Below are 11,804 nucleotides of genomic sequence, written 5' to 3'. Positions count from 1 at the left end.
GCATTTTGTCCCAGTCCAAAACTAAACTTTTGGTACAACCTCCCTGCTGCCTCTGATACAACCACATATGTTTTTGTATGTGTTGAGGTTTCCCTTCAGGGTAAGTTTTAAGGTCTTTCAAACACTTTATTGTGAAAGACTCTGGTTCATTTTAGGCACTGCTTGGTAATACAGGAGCTGGAGGTGAATGTGACTTAAGGCTGATTTATACTTCTGCGTCGCCCCTATGCAGCAGGGGCTGACACAGACATGAGCACCACATAGCCTACTTGTGCGTCGATGTGTCCGTGTCGTGCAGTAATTCTCCGCCGAAACGCTCGAGAGCAGTGTGGTCTCTCTGATAGCCGGTCGTCTGCTTCCGGCCCCGCTACGATCTCTGTTTACTTTTCCACAGCGATTCAGAGCGTGTTATTGTAATCTACAGCTGATACATGTTACTGTTTATCACAGACATGATTACATGAAGAATAGATAGGATGAGATGAAATACACGGCCGATGTGTGGCCGATGTGCAGCCGATGAGCGGGGATCCCAGAAGTGCTGTAAATGCAGGAAATACAATGCCGCCGAGTGGACCAATCACAGGGCTTGTAGTCTGTGTTGATTCTATGAGGAGTTACATTTTGGAGGAGGAGCATATCAGTTACGTGCGTAGGTCATTCGACCCAGAAGTATAATTCAGCCTTTATGGTCTGAAGGTGCTTTGAGTGGTCAGAAGACTATAGAAAGTGCTCCATCAGTTCAGTCCATTCACCGCTCACTGTTGTGCAAAGTACCATTTAAATCAAGTTTACCAACTTTATCACTTACTTAAGTTATAAGCAGCAGTGACGCATCCATCCTATTTGCATTACTAAATTTGCCATATGTCATAAAAGATGACACGTAAATGGCTGCTGGCACAGATTCTAAAAAAGATGACACACTGTCAAGTTGCTCCTTGATTTTTGAACATAAGTGGCGAAGATCTGCAGCTGTCAGGGAGAGAGGAGTCTCAGGAAACAGAACTGTCTTCAAAGCACTCGCCACATGACAAGGGTTGATGGTTGTGATTGCACTTGTTTCCTTGATCTCCTTCATCTTCTAAATCCAAACAATCTCTAAAATCTCATACACCTTCTGCAGCCCCAAGGCCTCTGTAGTGTCTGCTGCAATGAAAATAAAACACCCCTCTGTTGCCCAGTGCATCATGAGTCTGTGGTGGCAGCTCCAGGAAAATCAAAAGTGCCACTGTATGTTCCTGTAGATTTATTGGAGAAGTGTAACATGCTGCCATGTTGTCCACCACAGGGGTGAAAAATAGGAGAGTGGAAACATCCTGGAAAAGATGAAGTAGTTATTGAAAATTGCTGATGTTGGCAGCGGTGGAGTGGGCTCAGGACAAGACAAATGTGTAGCCAGCACACAGGGAATGATTAGTTACTCCAGAATGTGGATTATAACCCTTATGGGAGCAGTCCCCGTGGATACTGTGTCACATTAACAGCCTACTTAGATTCTAGGACAGTAATGCATCTTGTGTGTCCACTTATATGGTTTCAGCGACCACTCTTCCATGGATACTATGTCATACCCTAAAAAAGTTAAAGTCCACACTTTGGATTTGTACTTGAATCTAAAGAGGTTATTCCCTCTAGCTGTTTGGCACATTTTAGTCTAAGCTTGTTGGCTCAGAGATGCTGTTTGGCTAAACTTCAGTCCCTGCAGGCCAAGGTTTGGCACAGGTAGAGTTATGACTCTGTTAAAATGATATGCAGAAGATTTTAAACAAGAGTAAACTTTGTGCAAGCATGTTATATGAAAGGCACAGGTCAAACTGGGATCAAAACTCAGCTTCTACAGTCCATCTGAGCTGAAAACTTTCACCTGAAGGAAGATTTACAGATACACAAGAGAAAAACACAAAGCAGAGACATAAATCCTACTTTGTCTCAAAACCACAGGATTTACAGCACAGGTTTGAGAGAATGGTGGTTTTCTTTCAATCCAAGAATGTCATACACAGACACAGGTGAATCAGCTGAGGAGAATTTAATGGAGCAAAGGTTACAGAATGGTATTACTGAGGTGAAAGCTGAGTGGGGAGGTTGAGAGGGGGCGAGTGTGGCTCAGTAGAGGAAGGGGTGCATAAGAGCTGGAGACAGCAGACTCGGGGCAGAGGTTGACTCGATTCTGGAGCACAGGAGAAATCAGGTTAACAGGAGGTAAGATAACACTGAATCAGTCACCAAGACCAACAGGTGACCTTAACATTCGTGTGGCATGGGAAGACTCAACAAACTGAATGACATCATAGAAGACTGGAGCTGAACAAACAGCTAGAACATCAAGCATGCCCCTAATTATACATCTCTATGCATCACTCATAGCCTGCATATAATCAAAGGAATGGGTAATAAGAAAAAAATCTATGCACCATGTTTATGAATGGAAATGAGCCAATCAGACCAAAGCTGGTTTCATCAGGCTGCACATGTTCATGTCTCTGAAAATGGACATTCGAACATTGGTCTCATGGAGTTTCCTTGGACTCTAGATCAAGCGGCAGTCTCCGGTCTCAAAATATGAAGCCCATGCAGAAGTGTTATAAACTGCAGTTCATTGAGTATCTGCAGGAACACAGGAAACCACATACACACCCATTCAAAAAGACAATCTTTACAGCATTAATAAACATGTTTACAGCCTGGTTCAAAAAACGGTTTTGGTCTACATCACTAATTTCTCTATCGGCACACAGAAGATATTAAGATCACGAGTTTTTGCCCAAATAAGGTCATGACTGACTTGATTGACAGGCAGGAACACATAGCTGTTGGCTAGGAGGCTCAAACCCAGCCTCTTTACGTCACACTATTTTGGAGGAGTTCAGCATTTCCAATATGGCTCCCGCCAACGATTGGCTTCAAAACAGCGCTCAGGAACAGATGGGTGACGTCACGGATACTACGTTCATTATTTATACTGTCTATGGTCAAGTGGACACTTAAGGAACTGCAGTTTCTTGCTCTCTCATTAGATACAGTACATTTTTCAAATGAAGGGTGGAAACCAATGATGCTCATCTGTCCTGTTGTTTTCCTTTTGCTCTTTATTTGGCGCTTATGCTGACCGTGACTGTGACTAATACTGTGTTTGTTTTGCATTAGCATAGTTGACCTTAACAACATTTTCTATTATCTTTAAACATTTAACAGAATTAGCTTTGAGATGCTTTCTCTTTCCTCTCTGTGAATCTTTCTCCACCTTTACTTTGTGTTTTCATCCAACTTTACTCTCTCCATCTTAATCATTTATTTACTTAGCACTTGATCTCTGGAGGAGACTACAGTCAGCACAAGTTGAACTATTTTACAGTCTACGTAGCTCACCAACACTTCTTACCTGATGGGCTGTTTGATCATCAAACTGGCTTTTGCCTTAAAGTCAGATATCACCCCACACAGTTTTTAATCCACACTGATATTACCATCACTGCTATTTAACTTCTGATAGTTTCCAGAGGAGTTAACGGGTTAAAAAACACAACAGAGCTCAAAAGCAGAAGAATATTACATTTCCCAGGTGGTCAGAGACAACTTCAAACAAATGCTAATGCTGCTTTGTACGTTCTGCATGTAATTTCCAACATGACTTTGAAACGTGACACTACAGTGTTGTTTTACATCACATTCTGCCACCACTGGTAACCAAAGAACAAGCTAATGGAGGTTAAAGTACAGCTGAGTGTTGCTGTAAGTCAGATCAGCTGTTAGCTGCCCGTAGCCTGTTGATGCTAAACGATACTAGGCCCGATGTTCCCTGCGAGCTGAGGAGAAGGAGGCAAGGACGACGTGCTGGTACTGTGGTGCAAACTAAGAAAAGACGACATGGACCTGTCCTTCCACCCACCGTTATGGGGAATGTAAGATCTATCTACGATAAGGTGGACGAGCTAACCCAGCACCAGAGGGAATACTGGCAGAGTAGCATCATGCTAACAGAGCTAACACCGGACACGAACGCCACATTGGAAGGATTTCACCTGCTGTGGGCAGACAGGATACAGGAGAGCAAGACTGAACTAACTGGTGAAGAAGGCCAGCTCAGTCCTGGACCCTGTGGAGGTGGTGGCTGACAGGAGGATTATGGCCAATCTGTCGACTGATGAACATTTCTTAATTTAAATATATATATATATATATATTCTGATAGATTAGATATATATTGACATAGAGTGGTCTAGACCTCCTATGTTTGTAAAAGCGTCTTGAGATAACGTTTGTTGCTATTTGGCGCTATACAAATAAAGATTGATTGATTGATTGATAAGTCGGTAGTGATAGATGATTCTGATTGAACTTGAACGTGTTGACAGAAATTCCAACTATTTGGTCACTTATGATAAAATATCAGGCTTGTAAGTCATCCAGCAGAGACCATTTTAAATGTCATGTACGAACATGTCACTCTTGAATCCACTGCATGAGGTTGTTTTTTGGGACTCTGCATCAAGACCGCAGGAAGCTGGGAATGCTCACTGTAGGTAATGAACCGCCTTGTGTCTTAAAAAAAAAAGGAGGTCAGCTTAAGCATAATCTTCCACGAACACAACAAACACAAATCAACCTCTGGGGTACGACACTTTATCCAAGCCCTTGATGTGAGAGAGCCCGCGAGGTTCCACTGAAAGCCGCTGTCGCTTCTAATCACCGACGTATTGTGCAGGCAGGGAGGAAATTTGTGGTATTTTATGCATAGTCAGTTCCGATGATCATCCTCCCTATTGTCGGTGTCTGTGGCGCTGAAATGACAGCATCATTATTGTCTCTCTGAACACAGTGGTGACACGGCCTTGTTCCCCCTGGCCTGATGAAATAGGAGCTGTGTAAGAGACGACTGGCAGCGGTGGCGATGATTACACCCTCTCTCTCTCTCTCTCTCTCTCTGGGACTGGGCGTAGTTATCTGTGATAGTTTTCCTTTATGCAAACACGTGCTCAGATCAGAGGAGATGGCACCTACGGCAACTCAAACTACTCTGACAGGAAATCAAAGAGACACATATTACAGTGCTGTGTTTGATTAATAACAGTACAGAGATATCAAAAAAGATGACAAGTCGAGGGAGAAGAGGAATCAATAGATACAAAAAGATAATCTCACAGGATGTCTGAATCACAGGCATATTCTTTTCTCGTCATGGTGTGTTGTTTTTATAAGTATGAAATTATCATGCGGCTGCACAACCTCTTCTATGCAGCTGGTGGCAGCTCTGCTCAGACCGTCTGAATGTCACGTAGAAAAATGCAGTAAATATAATTCACTAATCATGACTAGCTAGGAAAGCATCAACATTTCCTGCATTTTGAGACACCGACCTGTTCTGTGTTGTCCTTGCAAATATTACTGGGTCATATTCGAGTATGCGGGGACACTATAGCAACATCTAATTAGCTGCTTGTCAGTAAATGCAGCCAAATATTTAGATGATTATGTTGTCTTGAGGGAGGTTAAAGCAAACATAAAAAATCCCCTAAAGTGGAAGGATTTCCTATCTTTTCCTCTTATTAATATCATTACATACTGAAACATTCAAAATGATACCATAGGACCCTGAGAAACTGGGACTGGTGGTGTAAGCGCCCATCATACAGAGGCTATAGTTCTTGTTGCAGAGGTTCAACTCCTATCTCACCCCTCCTCTCAACCCCCTCATCACTTACTTTAACTCTTCCTGTCCCATTAAAGTTACTATCCAAAGACCTTTCTGGAGTCCCTGAGCTCCATTGTCTTGTAGGTTCCTCTGAGCTGACGTAGACGTCCTCCAGCTGATACGGACGTGCTGGACTCCAGTGGCAACAGCTACTACTACTCGTTTCATCACCAATCCCTCTCTCTCTTAATCTCCTCTATCCCTCCTTCCAGACCCAACTCAGTCGAGGCAGATGGCTGTCTAACATGAGTCTGGTTCTGCTCGAGGTTTCTGCCTGTTAAAGGAAGTTCTTTCTCGCCGCTGTAACTAGCTAAACACTGCGAGGTGCAATGCTCATGGTGGATTATGGTGGGGTAAGACTGAGTCTTATCCTTTCTTGGTGTTGAGTCTCTGTTCATGATTTGTCATAGAGTGGTCTAGACCTGCTATGTTTGTAAAAGCGTCTTGAGATAACATTTGTTTGATTTGGCGCTATACAAATAAAGATTGATTGATTGATTGTCTAAGATTTAACAAGATTTCAGACATACAACACACAAAAGTTACTAACAAATGTCAACAACTCCCAGATCACACAACAGTAAGTCATCAGTCAAAGCATCGTCTTCTAATAACCTCTATCTGCCTTTAAAAACATTCAAAGATACGGGCTCCCTCAGATCCAAATCCTCCTGCAGCTGATTCCAAACTGCAGGAGCAGCGTACCTAAAACTCTTTTCCCCATATCAAGACTTACTCTGGGGACAGAAAGCAAAAATATGTCTTGTGACCGGGTCACAGAGTGACGTCTGTAGCTTCCGGCAGTTTTAAAATCAATAAAACTGAATAAATAAGAGAGGAGCAAGTTTAGAATTGCCTTATAAACAAGGACATGTCAGTGATTTAGACTAAGGGTAGGCAACACAGTCCAGCTAATAGGAGCATACAGGGAGAAGAGACTTTAGTTAGTACTCCACGGTAAACAGTATCCAGATAATGAAGGCACTGAGATGATGCATGCATGTAGTAAGCATTACCACAGACAATCAGGGGCAGCAACAAGTTCCTTTTGTGCTGCAAGAAAAACACAATTTCTGAAATAAGAAGCGCATTGACATCATGGTTGCACCTTGAACTTCTTTAGTACATACACCATGTTGTCTACATCACATCCAGAAAAGTGCATACATTTATTCCTGTCTATCCGCTGTGTGTGGGGATGAGAACTCTTTCACACTTGAAAGGGCATACTCTGCAGGTTGCTGAAATAATGCAGGCCATAAATAGTAACAAGAACAGAGTTTGATCGTTTTACAGGTGATAACTTTGAAATACTTTGGAGATACATCAAACTACAACACCCTATGTACAGTAACTGATGAGGGTGTAATTATATTTTACAGCACCACTTCATCCTGGTTATGTCTGTAACCTCCCGAATCCTAAAGTATCATCATGTTCTCTCTTGACTCTGCACTGCTGCTTTCATATTCGATCCTCAGACCTGTTAATGAGCTCTGCAAGCCATGCTCCAGTGACTACAACAATAATTGCCTCCACACCAGCACAGATCCTTTTGCCTTGCTTTCTGTCACCTGGCAGGCATCAGCATTACCGCCCACGTACACCTGAAGGAATTCAAGATCTTTATTAAAATGAGGAGATGGCTCCTGTTTCCTACATCGCTGCTCCCTTCCCCCCCTTCCCTTCATCACTGGCAACAGGTATGTGTGAATACATCCATTAAATTGGATTCCTGGCCTGCAGGGAGTGACAAGCAGAAAGAGGTGTTTGAACCAGGAAGGAAGGATGATGTGCATTTTGGGGGCGACTGGAAAACAGTCCCTGTAGTAATAACATGGCTATTTGGTCTGCTTAAGCCCCAATTTCCACAGTGCAAGCCACTGATGTGATTCAGACACAGTCAATTTGGGGGATGGCTGATCACAATGAAAACGCTATGAGAGCTGTTCACTTAAGAGTGGAAACTGTCTCAAGAGTCATTTGTTTGCAAACTACAAAAACAATTGCTTTTACAGGAATGCATTTAGTAATTTTGACCCCCTTTAGCTCTTCCCTTCCTCCTTCATTACCTCTCTGAAGCCCTACCTGCCCTCTGTCTTAGCTGCAATGCCTGCAGTATGCCTACTCCACAAACCAGCAGCTTAACGGAAACCAAGCAAGCAGCTTAACAGAAACCAAGCAAGCATTATGGCAGCAAGTAGTCCATCCAAGACTGACTCATTTCCCCAAGCAATGTCTCCCATACCAGTTTTACACACTCCTCAGTCTCATTGGAGTGTAGTCAGCATGTGTAGTCACTACATCCCAGTCTTATTACTCAACTCATGTTACACTGGACCTGAGCAGATGAGGTCCCTCCACTCCATTAGCTTCCAATTAAAAAGGGATCCAAAAATGGTTTGAATGCTTGTCTAACGACTGTTTTGGCAGGAGGCCATCGAATCATTGGAGAGTTGGGGAAACAGGACATCCAAGGAAGAACCAGCTTCATGTGTTCCTAATTGAACGTAAGCATACAATAAATTCCTCTGCCTCTTAGAGTTTGTGCTCCCCAGATGCAGGCTGATGGGTAAACACTCAAAGACTGATGTAAAAATGTTTTTTTTTGCAGTCAAAAACTCAATATGTAAACAAAAACAAAAAAATAAGACTTCAAAATATGTTTTATTTCCCCTCATTTCAAGAATGAACCGTCATTAGAATAAAAAAAAGAGCTGATTTTTAATTCTAGCAAGCGAAAACTTCTGCTGCTTGGCATCAGGGTCTTGTCTCGCCCTGCCAGGATTTTGTTTGCAAACTATGCATCATCCCTCACTCATGCTGCTGTTTCCAAATGTTCCAGTGTTTGTGATCATCAAACTTAACTTACTGGTGGCTTTTGGCATACATTTAGGCCTTAAGATGAACAAATATTAACACAGAGACAAATATAAACACCACATAGAACCATGTCAGCATTTTACTTGTTTTAGTTTATCAATAAAGAGAGAGCTCAGTTAAAGGCTGATACCTATGGATAGGTAAGTGCTGAAAGGCTGACTTTGTTACCTTTGCTTGCTGTATCCTCCTTTTCCAGCCTCTATGCCAAGTAAATCTTACTAGCTAGCAAATGCACTTAGGGGTAAAACAAAGCTAGCGATTATACCTTGGGTGACATAATGTCAAATCTCCAAATGGCGGCACTTATTGACTTCCCTTTTGCAGTGACAGCTAGCCTACCTGACATAACACAGCAGGTCCTGTCAGTATGATAAGCTGGGCTAGCTAAGCAACAGCCAAAATTAAGTGACACATGCAAACAAATCAGTATTGAACTTTTAACCGTGGTGTATTAGGGATGTTATTCTATTGGTTAAAACAGCAACCACCCTGGGAACGACAAAGATTGATATAGAGACATATCAGTGCTGCAAGTATGGTGCATTGTTTGGATATTTTGTTGGTTGAAACTGTGGCAGGTATTGTCACATGAACATTAAGCTTGAAGCATCAAATCTGATAGTGTATTCACCAAAATGTGGAAATGTCTCTCATTGTCTTACCTGGTTTCAGCCCGTGACAACATGCACAATAAGCTCAGTGTCTCTCTGAGACGAGTGTTGGCTTGTCTGGTTGATAGACTGACACCGCCAAGCTCACACACAATGTCACACTATTGATTTTACACATTGAGGTGCAGCTTCCAGGCCTCCTCTGGTCACCACAAAGCCTCAGGCCAGTATTCACTCTGTTATGTTTATATTTTATGATGCAGTGGGGCCCTTGTGGGATTTACAGGCAGGCGCTGTGTGGCTGAAGATATCAGAGAAGTGAAGTCGCCCCGTTGCCTTTCACTCATACAAAGGTGTGACATGAGCCAGTGTGGTAGCTGTCACTTTCACACTCTTCCACCTCACCGTGATTCAGGATGTTGAATATGGCTGCAGGGCATTTTACTAGTCAAGTAATAAATACATTTATAGCATGAATTATCCTTTATGCTGGCACCATGATCCAAGCAGCCAGCTTCTGAAATCAACTTTCAACAGAAGGCGTCTAAGCGCACGATAACGACAAAGGTCTTTACTGAAAATAAAAGGCAGGGAAATGACTTTTTGCTTTTTAACTATTCTTTCTTTAGAGGAAGAATTTGTAAGGTCACAAGCTCACACAGTGTGGTTCACAGTTTGAAACAACTTGTTCTTACTGGTTTTCTCCAACACCTCTTGCACAGGGACCCCCTGCAGAGCTCCAAATCCATAATTTATCCCCAAACCACAGCCTACCCTAAACCCAGCTGACACAGAGACAAGGGAACATTGATGTACTTTTTCTTCTCAGGGTGCTTTCACATCAGGATTGTTGGAAGGTGAAACAGGTGGCATTTTCCTCCTTGGCCAACGCTGAATGGTGATTTGTGAACACAGCAATCACACTCTGTGGAACAATAACAAACAACAAGCAAACAAGCAGAGATCTCCAAGAAGAGATGGTCTTGGTTCACTTCCAGTCAAACTATTGAACAGGTGGTTTCTTGGAGCTGTCTTTCCACAATGCAAAGTGTGACCAGTTCTTGTTACTCGTATTTAAATCTCCAGGGCCCGTATGCACATCTAGCCATTACACAAACAGGACCATTAGTCTCAACGTACCGTTATGGAACGTCCCATTTGGCCGTAGCGTTAGCTGCATGCAGGACTGTAAATAATTGGCCAATTAGCTAATTGCGCCATGGAAGCGAGGCTGGTGCAAAACGTCATATGTCCAGGGAACCTCCTGGAAAACCCTGATCCAACAAATTTGAATTGCACATGCCTACTATGCATAAACAACAATACACATTGGGAGCAGTACCAGTGTGACTGAGAGAAGATCAAGAAAAAAACAAGTTTTCAGCAGAAGAAGAAATGGACATTTTATTAGAAGAATATTAAATGAACAAACAGTTATTATCAGCAAGTCACTCGTCAAAGATAACAAACAAGGAGAAAGGGAAAGTTTGGCATCAGATCTTGAACCGGGTAAATGTGTGTGGTGTTTCTGAGCGCACAGTAGAAGACCTACAAAATAAAATAAGCAACATGAAAGCGGCTTTGTGCAACAAGCACCTCCACCAACATGGTCCAGGTGGAGGACCACCTGTCCCCCCATTGAAGGATGAGGACTTGTTACCGGAGTTGTTTGGGAAGGATTCACTTCACGGTATTGCTGGTAGGCTACCTAAGAATCATGTTCTAATTCATTCATGTGAAATAATCCCTAAATATCCGTTTTCTTCTCATATTTCGTCTTAAACGGTAACACATAAGCACGATGTCTGCCATCCTTTAAACAGCCTAACAGGTGTGGTAATCCTGCCGTTAGCACATGTAATGGTGGGGTCTACCGTCATTAAATTTAATGCTTTGTTGGGGCTTTAACCTGGCTCAATCATACCGCTAACTGATTTTTTTTCACCATTATTACAAACGGCCCGTTTTCATCGTGAATGGCTGGACGTGCATACGGGCCCAGGTCAGGTTAAATAACTTCAATTTAGCAACATGCAAAGACCAAACTAATGACCTGCTGGTGAGCCATGTTCATCGGGGCTTTGACCTTTACTTGCCCCACGGTGATAGCTGCATGCTTCATCTTACAATCTCTGAGGCACAAAGCTGAATAATATACTCTACTTCCTGAATAATCATCCTTTTTGTCATTCTATAGTTAAGTAAGATGTAGCTCGAAAGCCCCACAGCAGGACAGATGTCCACACACAAATGTTCTTGTGGGCTTCTTCTTCTTCTCCTCAGATGTGATGTTCCTCCCGTCTTCAGGTTGATACTTAGCATCTCTGTGTGTGCTTATGTATCCATGGCTGCCTAATTTACATCCTGAATTAGCTAGCAAGGTTAAAGAATCTCATCATTAGAGGGAAATAGGTGTACATTTCAATGGGACGCAGATAAGGATGTGATTTTATTGTCATGCTGGTATAAACAACTCGACTCAATATTTTCCCCGTGGACTCCTTTAGCAGGTGAATCTGTGAGAGCACGAGCGCTCAGACGAGATGAGGATGTGTACCATGAGTTCCCTTTCCTGCAGGGGATTACCTGAGGCTACTTGAAGGTGTGCTGGAGTT

The 11,804-nt window shown here is 42.7% G+C and overlaps 1 long non-coding RNA gene across 1 annotated transcript; it reads right to left on the bottom strand.

Moving 5' to 3' along the window:
* Positions 1-2,017: 2,017 nt before the first annotated feature.
* LOC117806701 lies at positions 2,018-2,626 on the bottom strand. Its single transcript, XR_004629730.1, has 2 exons — positions 2,418-2,626; positions 2,018-2,173 (listed from the first exon to the last, which is right to left on the bottom strand). It is a non-coding gene; the product is annotated as an uncharacterized LOC117806701 (long non-coding RNA).
* Between the last annotated feature and the right edge of the window lie 9,178 nt (positions 2,627-11,804).

This window comes from Notolabrus celidotus, chromosome 22, assembly GCF_009762535.1.
Source record: "Notolabrus celidotus isolate fNotCel1 chromosome 22, fNotCel1.pri, whole genome shotgun sequence".
Classification (NCBI taxonomy): domain Eukaryota; kingdom Metazoa; phylum Chordata; class Actinopteri; order Labriformes; family Labridae; genus Notolabrus; species Notolabrus celidotus.
The sequence above is the reverse complement of the archived record's forward strand: the minus strand, read 5'-3'. Positions and strand labels throughout refer to the sequence as shown.